This window comes from Dendrobates tinctorius, unplaced genomic scaffold (genome assembly GCF_039654945.1).
Source record: "Dendrobates tinctorius isolate UK_male_01 unplaced genomic scaffold, ASM3965494v1 ptg000056l, whole genome shotgun sequence".
NCBI classification, from domain to species: domain Eukaryota; kingdom Metazoa; phylum Chordata; class Amphibia; order Anura; family Dendrobatidae; genus Dendrobates; species Dendrobates tinctorius.
Genome location: NW_027361724.1, coordinates 3,367,519 through 3,383,741, shown reverse-complemented (window position 1 = coordinate 3,383,741; position 16,223 = coordinate 3,367,519). Strand labels below are relative to the sequence as shown.

At 46.3% G+C, this 16,223-nt stretch overlaps 1 long non-coding RNA gene across 1 annotated transcript in view; it reads left to right on the top strand.

Annotated features, from left to right (window-relative positions):
- The first annotated feature begins 8,912 nt into the window (after window positions 1-8,912).
- The window catches only part of LOC141091874 (uncharacterized), a 92,413-nt gene continuing 85,102 nt past the window's right edge, over window positions 8,913-16,223 (top strand). Inside the window, exon 1 of the long non-coding RNA XR_012232602.1 lies at window positions 8,913-9,011. This is a non-coding gene — a long non-coding RNA (uncharacterized lncRNA). The remainder of the gene's footprint in view (window positions 9,012-16,223) is intronic.

Sequence of the window (16,223 nt, the reverse complement as noted above, 5' to 3'; positions counted from 1 at the left end):
ATGCAATGTGATAGAGTTTTGTCTAGGGCGCAACATCAGGAGTTCAGAAGGCGTAATAAGCTGTGTTTTTTCTGTGGAGATGCCTCGCATATTATTTCTGTTTGTCCTAAACGAGAGAAACGCTTTGCACACACGTTTTCTGTTGGTGGTGTTCAACCTAAGTTTCTTCTGGCAATTACTCTGATCTGCTCCCTGTCCACATTTTCCGCCAAGGCTTTTGTGGATTCAGGAGCAGCGCTAAACCTAATGGACTTGGATTTTGCTAAACGTTGTGGATTTCCGATGACACCTCTGCAGACGCCTATCCCTTTGAGGGGGATTGATACTACTCCTTTGGTGAAAAATAAACCTCAGTTTTGGACCCAGGTGGTCATGCGGGTCGCCCCAGACCATCAAGAAAATTGCAGATTTTTGGTGTTGCATGGTCTGCATGATGCCGTTGTTCTGGGGTTTCCCTGGTTGCAAATTCATAATCCAGTTTTGGATTGGAAATCTGTGTCTGTAGTGAGTTGGGGTTGTCGGTGTGCCTTTAGTGAGGCTCCGGTTTTTTCCACCTCTCCTCAGTCGCATGATGTTCCTGACTATTTGGCGGACTTTTATGATGTATTTAGTGAGAATGAGTCTGCATCTTTGCCTCCTCATAGGAGTTATGACTGTGCAATTGAACTGAGCCCGGGGTGTAAATTTCCCAAGGGTCGGCTCTTCAATTTATCTGTACCCGATCACGAGGCTATGCGATCCTATATTAAGGAGGCGTTGGACAAGGGTCATATTAGACCATCCTCTTCACCCTTAGGTGCCGGTTTTTTTTTTGTGGCCAAAAAGGATGGTTCTTTAAGGCCTTGTATTGATTATCGTGCCCTCAACAAAATTACTATTAAATATCAGTATCCGTTACCCCTGATTTCGGATCTATTCTCTAGAGTTAGAGGTGCTTGCTGGTTTACCAAGCTTGACCTCAGGGGGGTGTATAATCTTATCCGCATTAAGCAGGGGGATGAATGGAAGACGGCGTTTAATACTCCGGAGGGACATTTTGAGTACCTGGTGATGCCTTTTGGGCTCACTAATGCCCCTTCTGTCTTCCAGTGCTTCATGAACGATATTTTCCGAGACTTTGTCGATAGATTTTTGATTATCTGTCTGGATGATATTTTGATCTTCTCCAAGGATTGGGATTCTCATGTGGAACATGTTCGGACTGTGTTCCGGATTTTGAGGGAGAATTCCCTGTATGTCAAAGGATCGAAATGCCTTTTTGGAGTACAGAGGATTTCATTTTTGGGATTTATTTTGTCTCCGTCAACTAATGAAATGGACCCGGCCAAGGTACAGGCCATTTATGATTGGGTTCAGCCCACTTCTTTGAAGGCCCTCCAGAAGTTTTTGGGTTTTGCTAATTTTTATCGGAAATTTATAGCAAAATTTTCTAGTATTGCCAAGCCATTGACTGATCTGACTAAGAAGGGTGCTGATGTGTTGAATTGGTCTCCGGAGGCTGTTTCTTCCTTTCAGGAGCTGAAGCGAAGATTTACCTCCGCCCTGGTTTTGCGGCAACCTGATGTCTCACTCCCGTTCCAGGTAGAGGTGGATGCTTCTGAGATTGGTGCAGGAGCTGTTTTGTCCCAAAAGGATCCTGTAACATCTAAAATGAATCCCTGTGCTTTCTTTTCCCGAAAGTTCTCTCCATCTGAACGTAACTATGATGTGGGGAATCGGGAACTGTTGGCCATGAAATGGGCATTTGAGGAGTGGAGACATTGGTTGGAGGGAGCTAAACATCAAGTTGTGGTCCTCACTGACCACAAGAATTTGATTTACCTAGAGTCGGCTAAACGCTTGAACCCTAGACAGGCTAGGTGGGCCTTGTTTTTTACACGTTTTGATTTTGTGGTCTCTTTTCTTCCTGGAACTAAGAATGTCAAGGCAGACGCCCTCTCTAGGAGCTTCTTTGCTGATTCTCCTGTGGTGACCAAGCCTGCTACCATCTTAGGCGAAGGGGTAGTTCTTTCTGCCATCTCGCCCGATTTGAGACTTGCTCTGCAAGAGTTCCAGGAGGACAAGCCTGAGTGTTGTCCCAGTGGAAAGTTGTATGTTCCTGACCAGTGGAAGAAGAGAGTGATGTCTGAAGTTCATTGCTCTGCATTGGCTGGTCATCCAGGTATTTTTGGTACTAGAGATCTGGTGAGTCGCTCTTTTTGGTGGCCCACCTTGTCTCATGATGTCAGGAATTTTGTGCAGTCCTGTGGGACTTGCTCCCGGTCTAAATCTTGTTCTCGCTCTAGTGGGTTGTTGATGCCTTTGCCGGTCCCCAGGAGGCCATGGACCCATATTTCTATGGATTTCATCTCTGATATGCCGGTCTCTCAAAGGATGACTGTTATTTGGGTGATTTGTGATAGGTTCTCTAAGATGGTTCATCTTGTACCACTCTCTAAGTTGCCATCTTCCTCTGAGTTGGTGCCCCTGTTTTTGCAACAGGTGGTTCGCTTGCACGGGATTCCTGAGAACATTGTATCTGACAGAGGAGTTCAGTTTGTGTCTAGATTTTGGAGGACTTTCTGTTCCAAGCTGGGAATTCAGTTGTCCTTCTCCTCTGCTTTTCACCCTCAGACCAATGGGCAGACAGAGAGAACAAACCAGACCTTGGAGTCGTATTTGAGATGTTTTATTTCCGCTGATCAGGATGATTGGGTTTCATTTTTGCCCTTGGCCGAATTTGCTTTAAATAATAGAGCTAGTTCTGCCACTTTGATGTCACCTTTTTTTTGTAACTTTGGGTTTCATCCTCGATTTTCCTCAGGGCAGGTGGAGCCTTCTGCCTGCCCAGGTGTTGACACTGTGGTGGAGAGAATGCACCAGATCTGGGACCAAGTGGTGGATAAGTTATCTCTCTCCCAGGAAAAGGCCCAGCGGTTTTCCAATCGACATAGGACCATTGGTCCCCAGTTTAAGATTGGTGATATGGTGTGGTTATCATCAAAAAATATTGCTATGAAGGTGGCTTCTCCTAAGTTTAAGCCTAGATTTATTGGACCTTACAAGATTTTGGAGATTATTAATCCGGTCTCTTTTCGTTTGGCTCTTCCTGTCACATTTAAGATCCATAATGTGTCCATAAGTCCTTGTTGAAGACGTTTGTTGAACCAGTTGTTCCTGGGGTGGCACCTCCGGACCCTGTTTTGGTTGAAGGTAACATGGAATATGAGGTAGAGAAAATACTGGATTCCCGTCTGGCTAGACGGAGACTCCAGTATTTGGTTAAGTGGAAGGGTTATGGTCAGGAGGATAATTCCTGGGTCTCTGCCTCTGATATTCATGCCAAAAGATTGGTGCGTGCCTTTCATCGGGCTCACCCTGATTGGCCTGGTGGCATGGATGAGGGTTCGGTGAACCCTCCTCAAGGGGGAGGTACTGTTGCAAGTTCATTTTCCCCTTCGTCACTGAGGTCTGGTGAACTCCCTATTCTGGTAAAGGAAGGTAATGAGCCTGATTATCAGGCACCTGAGCCTGATGATGATGACTGGCTGAGTGGAGTCACGGACTGGATATAAGGCTGCCGACGCCCTTCTGCCCTGCGGGTGATTTCTCTGTGGACTTCTAGGAGACCAGTCTGATTCCTGCTCCTCTAAAGCTAAGTTTTCTGCTTTGCCTGTTAGCATTTGTGTTTTGTTTTTGTTTGCCTTGCTTTTCTGTATTCTGCCATTCCCTGCTGGGGTGAGCTGAATCTCCTTTTGCCAGTTGCTCTGTCTTCAGAATATTCCTGAGTACTGACATAGCTTTTTGAAGCCTAGCGTCTTCAGGGCCTTTTTCACTGTCAGTTTGTTGGCTCTTATTTTCATAGGGTTTTTCACGGATTGCAGACAGCAGCCTTCCTGTCCTTTCCTATCTAGTTAGCTTGGGCCTCGTCTTTGCTCAGTCTATCTTTCTGTCTGTGTTAGTGTTCTTTCTTCTTGCTTCACCGTCGTTATATGTTGGGGGCTGCCTTTTGCTTTGGGGTCTGCTCTGGGGCAGTTTAGATTTCCCTTTCTGTCTTTAGGCTATATAGTCCTCCGGCTGTGATCGAGGGGTCTAGGGCATCGTAGGAACCACCCACGGCTACTGCTAGTTGTGTTGATAGGTTCAGGGGTTTGCAATCCGATAGCTGCCAACTTCTCTGGTTTTCTGGACTTAGCTAGCATTTCTGTTTTTGCCTCCTACGGTGACTCATTCATAACACATGTGACCCAGTGGGCGTGGGTACGGACCATGTAAGGTGGCCAGGTTAGGTCACATGGGGTGAATGCAGGGACCCGGTTGGTCCGTTTGGAAGGTCTCGCTTGTACATGTGTCTGCCTCCCTGAAGTGCCTGTGTGTAGTGGCTGCACGTGTCTGCGAGTCCCCAGAGGAGGGAATAGACATCTGCAGCATGGAGAAACAGGCATGAGGTAGAACCCTGACGGGTGAGATAACTATGAGGCTGAAGAGCCTGCATATGGAACATTGTATAACCTGTGTGACCACAGGGAGGACAGAGTGAAGCTCTGTCAAGGACGCTATGCTGTGAATATGAACTTTATGTTGCTGGTTATGGTTTATGATGCCTGAATAAACCACACGGTCTGAGATTGTTTTATGGAAAACCCGTGCCGGATGTGATTATTTGGCTGCCAAGCGAGAATCCCCTACTTGAATGACATCGCTACCTCACACCCTGATCCGACCTGTAAGAGAAGAAAAATAACCTTTATTATACTCTCCTGCAGGGTGGTCCGGTACGATGGGTATCGCAGGTCCTGGTCCAGGGCCTCTCAAAGTTCTGCAGTGGACAGGCGCTTGGTCTCTCTGACCTTTCCCAGCGCCTCGCACTGCACTACTTTGCTCTGCCCTCAACAGGGCAGAGAAGTACGCCTGCACAGGAGAGCGATGCTGGGAAGCCATGAAGCAAGCAGGAGGGCGGCATCGCATATAGATGGGAGGCGCTGCACCAAGACCTGCGACACCCATCGGACCAGACCACCCCCTTATTTTTCTTCTCTTGCAGGTCGGATCGGGGGCTTGTCTACAGCATTATAGAATGCTGTAGGTAAGCCCTGAAAGGTAGTGGCCGTAACGCGTATCGGCCAAGCCTGGTGACAGGTTCACTTTAAAGGTTTACTGTCACCAGTTTTGTCATGTGTCAACTAAAACTCATTCAGTGCCTGTGCTGCAGTGCATAAATGGCTAAATAATCCCCTGACTCGCCCTGTATGCCCTCCAAAAACCATTAAAAGTTCTCCCACGCTGTATGTTATTCCTGTGGGTTGGGAAAGACAGGAATCCATTCTGGACTTTCTATCCATCCTCCCGGTTGCTGCTTGCTGTCTTACCCCTTTGATTGACATGGTTGACGCCTCCTGTGCCATCCAAATAGCCAGGCGAAATCCCATGCTTGCGCAGAGAAATCGCTTGCTCGCACCTTTAGTGCGCATGTGCCGGAACACATCTTTCCAGCTCACATACCGGAACTATTTTGCCGCCATTGCTGTACACATATGCACCAATGTTTTCGTCTTTGCCCGCATTAGGGCTGTGCATAGTGCACAGGCGCAAGCCGGCAATTTCTCATGGGATTTCGCCCAGCTATGTGGATGATGCAGGAGGCAGGAGGACGGCGAGCAGCTTCTGGGATTAGGGAGTAAAGAGCCCAGAATGGATACTAATAACAAACTCCCAGTATCTCTTTACCATTGTTAAATAAACAATACCATTACAAATTTTATTGGCTGTACCTGTGAAAATGTGTATGTACTATAGTGTGTACGTTTGTTAATATACTCATAGATCACCATATTAACCAATTTCCAGTGCCGTGCGGGTGCTCTTCGGAGTCACCTGCATGTATGGGGTTAATTTGAAGATTATTAGCATTATGGAGGTGCTCAGCCGCTTTACTGAAAGTGCAGTACAAGGGAGAAAATCAACTTCAGGACTCCTTGGAACCGCTGGCTCAACTATTTAGAGACTTAAAAAATGGTGGCAATTGTCTGAATATAGTTTTCAGTCATGCAGAGGTGTCGGCGGGGCTTCAGTCAACTCTTATTGTACACTGAGTGCAGAATTATGAGACAAATGAGTATTTTGATCACATCATCCTTTTTATACATGTTGTCCTAATCCAAGCTGTATAGGCTTGAAAGCCACCTGCCCATTATGTAAATCAGGTGAGTTGCATCTCTGTAATGAGGAGGGGTGTGGTCTAATGATATAAACACCCTATATAAGGTGTGCGTAATTATTAGGCCAATTCCTTTCCTTTGGCAAAATGGGTCAGAAGAAAGATTTGACGGACTCTGAAAAGTTAAAAACTGTGAGATGTTTTGCAGAGGGATGCAGCAGTCTTCAAATTGCCAAACTTTTGAAGCGTGATCAACGAACAATCAAGCGTTACATGGCAAATATCCAACAGGGTCGCAAGAAGCGTGTTGATAAAAAAAGGCGCAAAATAACTGTCCATGAATTGAGGAAAATCAAGCGTGAAGCTGCCAAGATGTCTTTTGCCACCAGTTTTGCGATATTTCAGAGCTGCAACGTTACTGGAGTATCAAAAATCACAAGGTGTTCCATACTCAGGGACATGGCCAAGGTAAGGAAGGCTGAAAAATTACCACCTTTGAACAAGAAACATAAGACAATACGTCAAGACTGGGCCAAGAAATATCTCAAGACTGATTCTTCTAAGGTTTTATGGACTGATGAAATGAGAGTGACTCTTGATGGGCCAGATGGATGGGCCCAAGGCTGGATCAGTAAAGGGAAGAGAGCTCCACTTTGACTCAGACGCCAGCAAGGTGGAGGTGGGGTACTGGTATGGGCTGGTATCATCAAAGATGAACTTGTGGGACCTTTTCGGGTTGAGGATGGAGTGAAGCTCAACTCCCAGACCTACTGCCAGTTTCTGGAAGACACCTTCTTCAAGCAGTGGTACAGGAAGAAGTCAGTATCGTTCAAGAAAAACAAGATTTTCATGCAGGACAATGCTCCATCACATGCATCCATATACTCCACAGCGTGGCTGGCCAGTAAAAGTCTAAAAGAAGAAAAGCTAATGACATGGCCCCCTTGTTCACCTGATCTGAACGCCATAGAGAGCCTGTGGTCCCTCATAAAATGTGAGATCTACAGGGAGGGAAAACAGTACACCTGTCATGATACCAGTGCTGGGTGACCGGCACTGCTGGGGTTAATGTTCTGACCTCAGTGCAGACTCTCACCTGCACACCTGGGACCTATTATGGTGGCCTCTCATTGGTTCTAGGGAGGCTTCTTATAGCCTCAGGAAGCTCCCATCCCCCGTCAGTTATACTTTCGCCCTTGGCATTGTGTGGTGACCCCTGAATGTGTTAGTGCTGTGTTCTGGTTGCATGATTCTCTGTGTATGACTCGGTCTGTTCTCTGGATATTGCTTTGGATTCTGCTTGGTACCTTCTACGTCTGTTTGGTTTTGATCTCTGCTTGGCCCTGACTATCCGTTCTGTCTCATCCCTGGTACTGTACTGATATCTTGTGTATGACCTTTGGCTTTGTCTGACCTCTCGTCTGTTTATCCCTCCTGTACCTCGCTTGCCTGTACTGTGCATGACCCCCGCTTTGCCCAACTTTGAGTTTTCTACCTTCTTTGAAAGCAGGATGCTAAGCCCCGCCCCCTTGCAGTCACATGACCGTTCACATGACTGTAGGTCCTGTGCCGGCTTGCTAAACTTCTACATTCAGGTCCTGTGCATCTTTATTTTCCGGCTGTTCTTGTCCCCAGGGGTCCCTACGGTGCGGGTGAGTCCCTGCTTAGCGGAGGCTGTACGCCGGCGCTGTCAGGACCCTGACAACACCTCTTGGAACATTGTCTGGGAGGCTGTTGCATGCAATGTTGATCGTAAACAGATCAAGTAACTGACAGAATATATGGATGGAAGGCTTTTGAGTGTCATCATAAAGAAAGGTGGCTATATTGGTTTTGAATGTCAGAAATGTTATTTCTAAATTTTGTGTTATATTGGTTTACCTGGTGAAATTAAACAAGTGAGATGGGTATATATTTGGTTTTTATTAAGTTGCCTAATAAATCTGCACAGTAATAGTTACCTGCACAAACAGATATCCTCCTAAGATAGTCAAAACTAAAAAAACCCACTCCAACTTCCAAAAATATTAAGCTTTGATATTTATGAGTCTTTTGGGTTGACTGAGAACATAGTTGTTGTTCAATAATAAAAAGAATCCTTTCAAATACAACTTGCCTAATAATTCTGCACACAGTGTATTGCCGGCTCAGCAGTGAGTCAATGCAGAGCCGGCTGAAAGCTGCCTGTACTGTGAGCGGTGACTGTAGCTGTGCCGACACACCAGCATGACTCATAGCCAGCGGTTCCCAGGAGAAATAAAGTTAATTTTCTCCCAAGTGCTGCACTTTCAGTACTGCGGCTTAGCACTTTCAGTAATCAGCAGATAAAGCCTATATCTGGAGGTTAATAGCTTTATTCCACCCGATAGGTTCCCTCTGATTTTTTCAGATTAAATGGAAATATATCTTTCACCTTCTGATCTGTGTTCCGTGTCATGCTGTGTATAAAATAAACTATAAGAGATTTCCAAATCGTTGCATTTTTGTTTTCTTTACATTTTACACAGCGTCTAAACTTTTTTTTGGAATTTGGGTTGTATATTTTTGAGTGGAATAACAAAAGTTTGACACAATATAATGCTCTAAGAAAAGGAACACCAGAGATTGCTGCCATTTACTAAAACTCTGTCTAGACCAGGGTTCCCCAACTCCAGTCCTCAAGGCCCACCAACAGATCATGCTTTCAGGATTTCCTTAGTATTGCCCAGGTGATAATTGTTTCACCTGTGCAATACAAAGGGAATCCTGAAAACATGATCTGTTGGTGGGCCTTGAGGACTGGAGTTGGGGAACCCTGGTCTAGACGACAACTTTTGCCGTGACACAGGATTGTGTGGCCAAAATCGTTCTGAGCAAGTGCTACTCTGTAATGCAGGTAAGTTGTATTGCGATTAACAAGCTGCATAATGTTGGAGCCTGTTAGATATTTTGTGACTTGCTTATTACAGTCTCCTTAGGGATCACAATGTTGCTCCATTCACCTACATTGTGCTTGGGATATAGCACCTGCTCAAAGCAATTTGTGTCACAGCCAAAGTTTAGGGGATAAAAAAAAAATGTTAAAACAGGTCTACAGAATTTCAGGTGGACATTTGTATCTATATTATAAAGCAAATGTTTCCACTTTTTATGTTCTCTCTCATATTAATATTTGAAGGCTTTTCATAAACTACAGGAATAAAGTGCATAAATGTTATTATACTGCCTCTTCAATAAAACCGATACTTGTGAGTTGTAAATATCTTTTTTGAGACATCTATTTACCACTATATATTCTTTCCTGGTTTGCCTGGACAGGAATATTTGTAATTAGAAGAGATATTGTTTTATGGGATAACTATAACATTTTCAGCAAGCTTTTAACAATCATGGTTTGGGACAAGTGGCTGACAATACATCTGACAGGTTAATAGCGGGTGAGAAGTGTTTACTGTCTATGCTATAAAAGGGTTTATTTGTAATTTTATTGCTTGCCCTCCTATATAGTTTATACTCTAGGTATTTATTTTAAATCTGTAATCTAACACAGACAATGGATGTGCATCTGAACTATATGTTTATTGTGTTCCATAATATAAAAATTATGTGCTTTTTGATCTGCTGTGGCGTAAATATGGTTAAGCTGTTTGTATGGCTCCTATGGGGCCCTCATCAAACAGGGTTATGGAATCAACATTAAAGGGGTATTCCCATCTCCAGGATTCTACTCCAATATGTAGTAAGTAGAATAATAATATATAATAATATTTATTTTAGCAAATACCTCCAATTAGAAATGTAGCATAGTTTTTCTGATTCGCTATGTCTTTTTCTTCATGTGCAGGCATTGCAGGACCTTGGGTAGTGGTCACAACCACTAGATACAGCTAACTGTCACTATTTTTGTGGTCATAACCATGGATACCTAAAGTCCTGCAATGCCTGCACATAAGGAAAGAGACATGAGCACTTTATAACCATGCCCCCACAACTGATTGACAGCTTTATGCCTATGCATAATGTGCCCAAAAAGCTACCAATTAGTGGAGTGGGCGGGGTTATACAGGGATCAGCATTAGAGAATTGCTAGGTCTGCAGCAGAGAAAACAGTGATTTTATCAAAACTACACCAATCAGCCCAGTAAGTGACACATTGCTGGAATTAGAGTCTATAACCTTACATCATGCTGCTCTCAGTTGTGGTAATGAAACTTGCGACTGATTTCCTTGGTGACAGTCTCACATGACCAGGCCTCCCTCCTGAGATTTTCTGTTCGTAGAGTACCAGGAGAGGAGGCGGACAGCAGGATCAATGTGAAGAACGTCACGGGAGCAGCTGACAGTTACTGTTAGAGAGGTAGGGAGGTGAGGTCAAGTGAGACTAAAAGCTCCAACACATATTATACTAATGTTGGGCGATATCAACAGGTTTGTCCAACAGTCTAATGCGTATCGGGGCAGCGGCCAACTGATCATTGGGGAGATGTTGATAGGGCATGTCCGATTTCAGACTGCTGATCACATTGTTCTGGGTACAAGCCGCCAGCTTTCTCATAGAATGCACAGGAGCTGAACGAGTGGTCCTGCTTATGAGAGAGTTGGCTATCATTGGACGAAGCACCGGTTGGCCAACAGCCATCAAATGTATATGTCGGAATTAAGTCTCACGTGACAAGGGTGAAACAACTACTGATTTCATTTGGTGTTATATTTAGGTCAACACTGTAGGCATCTACTTTTCCTACCTATGGACGCCGCCTTTTTATGATTCTACAGTGTCTTTGTTGGATGAAACTACATGCCCACAGAGCTGAATGAAATAAAACACCCAGTTGGAAGATAGGAGAATAAGCACATTAGCCGTCATAATTTTGGTGACCTGTTCAAACGCTTTGGAGTGGAGAAAAAAAAAGTTTTTATGTACATTGCCTTGAAAAAGTATTCATACCTCATGAACTTTTCCTCATTTTTTCACATTATACCCACAAACTTAAATGTATTTTATTGGCATTTTATGTAATACTAGCTGAAGAGCCCGGCGTTGCCCGGGCATAGTAAGTAACTGCGGTTATTTATAGCAAATTATAATGATTATATATATATATATATATATATATATATATATATATATAAAAAGATGAGTGTATAGTTCCGCCCATTCCACATAGTCACATTCACTATAATATCCCACATCATCCCGTCAGCCAGAGCTACCGGACTACTACCCCTAATATCCCACATCGTCCCGTCAGCCAGAGCCACCGGACTACTAATATCCCACATCATCCCGTTAGAGTTACCGGACTACTACCCCTAATATCCCACATAATCCTGTCAAAGCCACCAGACATCTACCCCTAATATCCCACATCATCCCATCAGCCAGAGCCACTGGACAACTACCACTAATATCCCACATCATCCCATCAGAGCCACCGGACTACTACCCCTAATATCCCACATCATCCCTTCACAGCCGCCGGACTACTACCACTAATATCCCACATCATTCCATCAGAGCCACGGGAATACTACCTCTAATATCCCACATCATCCCATCAGCCAGAGCCACCGGACTACTACCCCTAATATCCCACATCATCTCGTCAAAGCCACCGGACAACTACCACTAATATCCCACATCATCCCATCACAGCCGCCTGACTACTACCACTAATATCCCACATCATCCCATCAGAGCCACCAGACTACTACCCCTAATATCCCACATCATTCCATCAGAGCCACGGGACTACTACCCCTAATATCCCACATCATCCTATCAGCCAGAGCCACCAAGCTACTACCACTAATATCCCACATCATCCCGTCAGCCAGAGCTACCGGACTACTAACCATAATATCCCACATCGTCCCGTCAGCCAGAGCCACTGGACTACTCCCCCTAATATCCCACATCATTCCGTCAGAGCCACCGCACTACTACCCCTAATATCCCACATCGTCCTGTCAAAGCCACCGCACTACTACCCCTAATATCCCACATAATCCCATCAAAGCCACCGAACTACTACCCCTAATATCCCACATCATCCCTTCACAGCCGCCTGACTACTACCACTAATATCCCACATCATTCCATCAGAGCCACCAAACTACTACCCCTAATATCCCACATCATCCCGTCAGCCAGAGCTACCGGACTACTACCCATAATATCCCACATCGTCCTGTCAACCAGAGCCACCGGACTACTACCCCTAATATCCCACATCATCCCGTCAGAGCCACCGGACTGCTACCCCTAATATCCCACATCATCCCGTCAAAGCCACCGGACTACTACCCCTAATATCCCACATCATCCCTTCACAGCCGCCGGACTACTACCACTAATATCCCACATCATTCCATCAGAGCCACGGGAATATTACCTCTAATATCCCACATCATCCTATCAGCCAGAGCCACCAGACTACTACCCCTAATATCCCACATCATCCCGTCAAAGCCACCGGACAACTACCACTAATATCCCACATCATCCCGTCACAGCCGCCAGACTACTACCACTAATATCCCACATCATCCCATTAGAGCCACCAGACTACTACCCCTAATATCCCACATCATTCCATCAGAGCCACGAGACTACTACCCCTAATATCCCACATCATCCCATCAGCCAGAGCCACCAAACTACTACCCCTAATATCCCACATCATCCCGTCAAAGCCACCGGACTACTACCCCTAATATCCCACATCATCCCTTCACAGCCGCCGGACTACTACCACTAATATCCCACATCATTCCATCAGAGCCACGGGAATACTACCCGTAATATCCCACATCATCCCATCAGTCAGAGCCACCGGACTACTACCCCTAATATCCCACATCATCCCGACAAAGCCAACGGACAACTACCACTAATATCTCACATCATCCTGTCACAGCCGCCGGACTACTACCACTAATATCCCACATCATCCTGTCAGCCAGAGCTACCGGACTACTACCCATAATATCCCATATCGTCCTGTCAGCCAGAGCCACTGGACTACTACCCCTAATATCCCACATCATCCCGTCAAAGCCACCGGACTTCTACCCCTAATATCCCACATCATCCCATCAGCCAGAGCCACTGGACAACTACCACTAATATCCCACATCATCCCGTCAGAGCCACCAGACTACTACCCCTAATATCCCACATCATCCCTTCACAGCCGCCGGACTACTACCACTAATATCCCACATCATTCCATCAGAGCCACGGGAATATTACCTCTAATATCCCACATCATCCCATCAGCCAGAGCCACCAGACTACTACCCCTAATATCCCACATCATCCCGTCAAAGCCACCGGACAACTACCACTAATATCCCACATCATCCCGTTACAGCCGCCTGACTACTACCACTAATATCCCACATCATCCCATTAGAGCCACCAGACTACTACCCCTAATATCCCACATCATCCCATCAGCCAGAGCCACCAAACTACTACCCCTAATATCCCACATCATCCCGTCAGCAAGAGCTACCGGACTACTACCCATAATATCCCACATCATCCCGTCAGCCAGAGCCACTGGACTACTACCCCTAATATCCCACATCATTCCGTCAGAGCCACCGCACTACTACCCCTAATATCCCACATCATCCCGTCAAAGCCATCGGACTACTACCCCTAATATCCCACATCATCCCTTCACAGCCGCCGGACTACTACCACTAATATCCCACATCATTCCATCAGTGGCACGGAACTACGACCCCTAATATCCCACATCATCCCGTCAGCCAGAGCTACCGGACTACTACCCATAATATCCCACATTGTCCCGTCAGCCAGAGCCACTGGACTACTACCCCTAATATCCCACATCATCCCATCAGCCAGAGCCACTGGACAACTACCACTAATATTCCACATCATCTCGTCAGAGCCACCGGACTACTACCCCTAATATCCCACATCATCCCTTCACAGCTGCCGGACTACTACCACTAATATTTCACATCATTCCATCAGAGCCACGGGAATACTACCCCTAATATCCCACATCATCCCATCAGTCAGAGCCACCGGACTACTACCCCTAATATCCCACATCATCCCGTCAAAGCCACCGGACAACTACCACTAATATCCCACATCATTCCCTTCACAGCCGCCTGACTACTACCACTAATATCCCACATCATCCCATCAGAGCCACCAGATTACTACCCCTAATATCCCACATCATTCCATCAGAGCCACCAAACTACTACCCTTAATATCCCACATCATCCCGTCAGCCAGAGCTACCGGACTACTACCCATAATATCCCACATTGTCCTGTCAGCCAGAGCCACAGGACTACTACCACTAATATCCCACATCATCCCTTCACAGCCGCCGGACTACTACCCCTAATATCCCACATCATCCCGTCAGCTAGAGCTACCGGACTACTACCCATAATATCCCACATTGTCCCGTCAGCCAGAGCCATTGGACTACTACCCCTAATATCCCACATCGTCCCGTCAAAGCCACCGGACTTCTACCCCTAATATCCCACATCATCCCTTCACAGCTGCCGGACTACTACCACTAATATTTCACATCATTCCATCAGAGCCATGGGAATACTACCCCTAATATCCCACATCATCCCATCAGTCAGAGCCACCGGACTACTACCCCTAATATCCCACATCATCCCGTCAGCAAGAGCTACCGGACTACTACCCATAATATCCCACATCATCCCGTCAGCCAGAGCCACTGGACTACTACCCCTAATATCCCACATCATTCCGTCAGAGCCACCGCACTACTACCCCTAATATCCCACATCATCCCGTCAAAGCCATCAGACTACTACCCCTAATATCCCACATCATCCCTTCACAGCCGCCGGACTACTACCACTAATATCCCACATCATTCCATCAGAGTCACCAAACTACTACCCTTAATATCCCACATCATCCCGTCAGCCAGAGCTACCGGACTACTACCCATAATATCCCACATTGTCCTGTCAGCCAGAGCCACCGGACTACTACCACTAATATCCCACATCATCCCTTCACAGCCGCCGGACTACTACCCCTAATATCCCACATCATTCCATCAGAGGCGCGGGACTACTACCCCTAATATCCCACATCATACCGTCAGCCAGAGCTACCGGACTACTATACATAATATCCCACATTGTCCCGTCAGCCAGAGCCACTGGACTACTACCCCTAATATCCCACATCATCCCGTCAAAGCCACCGGACTTCTACCCCTAATATCCCACATCATCCCATCAGCCAGAGCCACTGGACAACTACCACTAATATCCCACATCATCCCGTCAGAGCCACCGGACTACTACCCCTAATATCCCACATCATCCCTTCACAACTGCCGGACTACTACCACTAATATTTCACATCATTCCATCAGAGCCACGGGCATACTACCCCTAATATCCCACAACATCCCATCAGTCAGAGCCACCGGACTACTACCCCTAATATCCCACATCATCCCGTCAAAGCCACCGGACAACTACCACTAATATCCCACATCATCCCGTCACAGCCGCCGGACTACTACCACTAATATCCCACATCATCCCATTAGAGCCACCAGACTACTACCCCTAATATCCCACATCATTCCATCAGAGGCACGGGAATACTACCACTAATATCCCACATCGTCCCGTCAGCCAGAGCCTCCGAACTACTACCCCTAATATCCCACATCATCCCGTCAGAGCCACCGGACTACTACCCCTAATATCCCACATCGTCCCGTCAGCCAGAGCCACTGGACTACTACTCCTAATATCCCACATCAGTCCGTCAAAGCCACCTCACTACTACCCCTAATATCCCACATCATCCCGTCAAAGCCACCGGACTACTACCCCTAATATCCCACATCATCCTGTCAGCCAGAGCCACCGGACTACTACCCCTAATATCCCACATCGTCCCGTCAGCCAGAGCCTCCGAACTACTACCCCTGATATCCCGCATCATTCCGTCAGAGCCACCGTACTACTATCCATAATATCCCACATCGTCCCGTCAGCCAGAGCCACTGGACTACTACCCCTAATATCCCACATCACT